Here is a 4,670-nt window from a genome sequence, read left to right as displayed (position 1 = left end):
TATGTATCTAAAAACCATTCATAATTTTCCACTGTTTCATCTGATACAGTGACATAAATATTTTGTTGTCTCAAACAAAATTGTTATGTATGTACATGTATAAAACAGAAATTTTGCCTTCTCTGTAGACTCTAGATTTCTTCTTTGTAATATACAAAGTTTCTCGCCGATCCATATTATAAGTAGAAATTAGCTTACTCATAATGGTATTTTTTTGCATGCTATTGCATCTACACGAGCAGGAAATTTGCAATTTGCCATCAATGAAAACTAATTCCATCATAAATATAGAAATATTTTGTTTACCAGATTAATATAAATTCCCTTATAGTTTTATCAAAAATATAAAAGGTATTATAACCTTCATCTGCCATAAAAAATAACATAACATTTTATATCGTAATATATTGTATCATTAAATTTGAAAAACTGCAAGGAAAATAACTATTATAAATATCTTTAATGAACAAATTTGATTATAATTCAGCTATGCTTATTAAAGCAACGCGATTTATAAATAAAGCAAATTAAGAATTGTTCATATTATTGACGGTTGGCTGTTTATTATTATAAAACTAAAAGGAAAATAACTATTATAAATATATTGAATAAACAAATTTGATTATTATTTAGCTGTGCTAATTTATAGCAGCACCATTTATAAATAAAGCATCGATATAAATTTAAAAAAATTTCATATTATTGGCGATTTACGGTTTCTTATTATAAAACTACAAGGAAAATAATTATTATAAATATGTTGAATGAGCAAATTTGGTTATTACTTAGTAGTGCTAATTTATACCAGCGCCATTTTTAAATAAAGCATCGATATAAATTTATAATTGTTCATATTATTGAAGGCTAACTGTTTCTTAGTGTTTGCTGGTATTGACGAACAATGATAATCGTTTAGTGATTTTCGAAAATAATAATAATAATAAAAGTTAGTTGCTTGTAATTAATAACGTCAGTTACGTCTATCATTTGAAAAAAGAACTATAATCAACAGCCAACATTTTAATTAATAAATTATACTTCGTTACAAAACTATTGACAATGTTTATTTTTTTATAAACTAATTCACTGGGATAAAATGAATGGTCAAAGCAACCAGAATATGATAATATTTACCGTGTTTTGGACTCTATGAGAACATCAAAAATCGCCGTAATTTTTACAGAAATGCTTTGGTATTGACTTTTGTTACATTATAATAAAATATGCTTTTATAATATGATTTAAAATTTGATAAATGTAGTAAGATTTGGTAATTTCATCCTGATTCTTTAGAACACGACATAAAAACCATTAATTCAGTTAAATTTGCTTTTCAGTTTTGCATTTCAATTAAATGCGTGGCAATAAGGACTTTAATTTTGAAAACCAGGATCTCCGGTAAAAACGTTACCATAGGAGCAGAAAATTTACTAAATGAATGGTTTAAATTTCTAATTTTCTTAATAAAATTGTGTTTTTTTTTTTTTTTTTTTTTGCTTGTTTGTTTTTTTACCAGAAATGTCTTTATTATTCACTGCGGTAATTTTACTAGAACTTTATTCCCCGTGTGCGAACGAAAATCGAATATAACAATAAAAATTATAAATTAGGGCTTCATATTAAGATTAATCTTCAAAAAATCTCCGGATTTATACGAAGGTTGAAAATAGCTATCCAAAATTATAGTAACTATCGTAATCAAAATTATGGTAAGACCAATAAAACTCTGTAGTTTTGCTAAGCGTAGTTAAAATTACTTACAAAAATTTTACTATTATATGCGTAATTTGAACTTACTAATCACTAACAGTTAAAACTTTTATCTCAAATGTTTAATTAAGTTTAAACAATCTTAAAGCATAAGGTCCTCGCTCAAATTATTTAAGAGCAGAAAAATCTAGAAAACTAAATGCTTATCTAAATTCCGTCTTTCATTATATATTGCAGTTTTTATGGAGGAAAAAAAATATTTAATCTATTTTTTAAGTAAACACACTTATTCATCAAATTACTGAAGATCGAATTGCCTCTCTTTCCTTTCTTCTCAAAGCTTGCAAAAATTTATTTAAGACAAATATAAATTAAGGCAAATATAAATTAATTATTTAAAATCAAATTCAAGCAAATATAAATTAATTATTCAAACTCTGCAAAATTGCACATTGGCTCTCATGTTTTTTTTTGTTTTTGTTTTTTTTTTTCGAAAAAACGAGAGCTTTGAATAATTTTGAATTATATGTAGCCAAATGCCTAAAAATGAATAAAATGAGGATGATAGTTGTTGAATGCTCAGATTTTAATTCACAAAGCTTATAAGCATTTCTAGTTTGATATCAAATTAAAACTTTAAATGATTTAGAAAAAAAATCACTTTTATCTTTGACAATTTGTATGTTGTTTCAAAATTCGAATAAGTTTACTGTAATGCAAAATTTTGAAAACTATTTACATAAAAAACTTTTAGGAAGAAAATAACTTTAAGTCATAAATAATACCTAGACTCTAAAACCACATAGCAAAAACTTCATTCAAAAGCCTAGTGAAAAATTGTTTCAAACAATGATAATTACTTAAGATTTCTCTAATATTTCAATGGCAGATTGCAGATTTCTGTAGCAGAGAAGAAAATGGCTAAGATATTTATTGAATCATGGGATTAGGGTTACAAATACTGACACGGTATTATTAAAAGTTCAGAGAAAAAGAAAAGGAGTTCCATATATAACTCCTTTTAAATGCCAGAACATAAATTACATTTGTTCTTGTTGAAAATACTCTTTTTTCCTAAAATTCACGGGCACTTGTGAAATCGTTCATTTATAATTTGCCTTCCTAATGCACTGGTTTTTCAACAAAAACTTTTGCAGTACTTTTACATAAATAAATAAATGTTTCAGTTAAAATGTGTTGGTGTGCACTTATTCCTTGTATATTTTATGTACTTATTTCCTGTATCATCCTTACATGGTATGGTTCTTTCTATTTTTAGGTAAATACAAGAGAACCAGTTCTGATTAATACAAAAAATATATAATTAAAGAATTGGATGCCTACAAGCGAAGTCACGCTTGGGTAAATCATGGTATTTGTTAATGCCAAAATTCAGTAGCCAATCAGATTTTACACGCATGCGTTATGTTGCTTGCAGGTATCACATTAAATCTGATCCGAAAATTGATTAAGCGTTATAATAAACTAAGCCTAATGGCTGTAACGTTAATACGCAGTGCACAAGCACGTGAATAGGTTCAAGCATATGATTTCAGTCGTATTCTTATTCTCGAGTTACTAGTATTATTCTAGGTATTCTAGAAACCTATTATTCTAGGTAAAATCAATCTTGAAAATTACAACTTCACTGTAAAAAATTTCAGATAAAAATTATGGAACCCTGAAATCCATTTTTACCAGAACATGTTACGGAACAAAAAATCTGATATACCGTAATGTTTACGGTTATAATTACCGAAAAATTACTGAATCACTCCAATTAAATAAATATTACTGTAAAAATTACGATATAATATTTCACGGCAAAAATGGATTTTACGAATGATGCACCTAAAGTGCCGGTACTTCATAATCCGAAATTTTTTACAGTGTGCTCTAGATTATGTTAAAATGTAATAATCATAGTAACAGTCTTTGTAAAAAAAACAGTAACAATAATTAACTAAATTAAATGGTATCTTAAATTTAAAAATAAAAAAATCCTTGATTTTAAATTATTAAAAAAAGGATTTTTTGTGTAATAGAGTTTGAAATGTGCTGGATGTTTTTTAAAAAAAAAACTAATTCTTGGTTTGAATTTTTTTTTTAAAAAAATCTGAATTTTTATTTCTAATCTTTTTTACGTAACTTGCTATAAAAGATTGAACCAAAATTGCACTGTAATTAAGATTACAGTTATGGCACGCATTTTACAATTTTGATTTTTATAATTGTGCGTCAATGAAACATTCTCAGTTAGAAAGTAAGCAGTCCTTCTTTAGTAAACAGTAAGAGTTGTTTCTTAAAGTAAAAAATATATATTAGTAATATGGAAAGAAAGTAAATATATATAGCAAATATATATATAGAAGATATATATATATAGGAAATATATATACATATAGTAAATATATATAGAATGTAAGTAGCCCTTCTTTAGTAAGCAGTAAGAGTTGTTTCTTTAAGTAAAAAATATGTAAAAGTAAGTTTTTTTTATAAAGTAACGAATAAAATGTACAAACAATAGAACACGCACTTATAGTAAAACTTACTTATAGAGCGAATAAAATGTACAAGTATTTATACAAAACGTAATCAATAAAAAATGCTATAATAAATTAATAAAATTAAGTACATTTTACAAAAAATCGAAAACTAAATATTTCATAAACTTTTCTTAAATTGTATGAATAAAAAGTTCTATTTTATATTAATTCAGGTGAAATGATTTCTATTTTAGTCAAAATAATCATTGTGAAAATAATACAGATTTATATGTATTTAAAGATACCTGATGAAATTTCATCAAAAATCGAAACAAAATACGACCCCTACGTTAATTCATGTGTTTAAGATGTATTCATTTGTATACGTCCTATTACATGTTACAAGGGTAAGCTTGAGTTTATTTTAATGAAATGAATTTTTGATCTAAAGTGATGTAGGACCAAGGCCAGATG

This window comes from Parasteatoda tepidariorum, chromosome 7 (genome assembly GCF_982258835.1).
Source record: "Parasteatoda tepidariorum strain Cologne lab strain chromosome 7, Ptep-v5.0, whole genome shotgun sequence".
Taxonomy (NCBI): domain Eukaryota; kingdom Metazoa; phylum Arthropoda; class Arachnida; order Araneae; family Theridiidae; genus Parasteatoda; species Parasteatoda tepidariorum.
The sequence above is the reverse complement of the archived record's forward strand: the minus strand, read 5'-3'. Positions refer to the sequence as shown.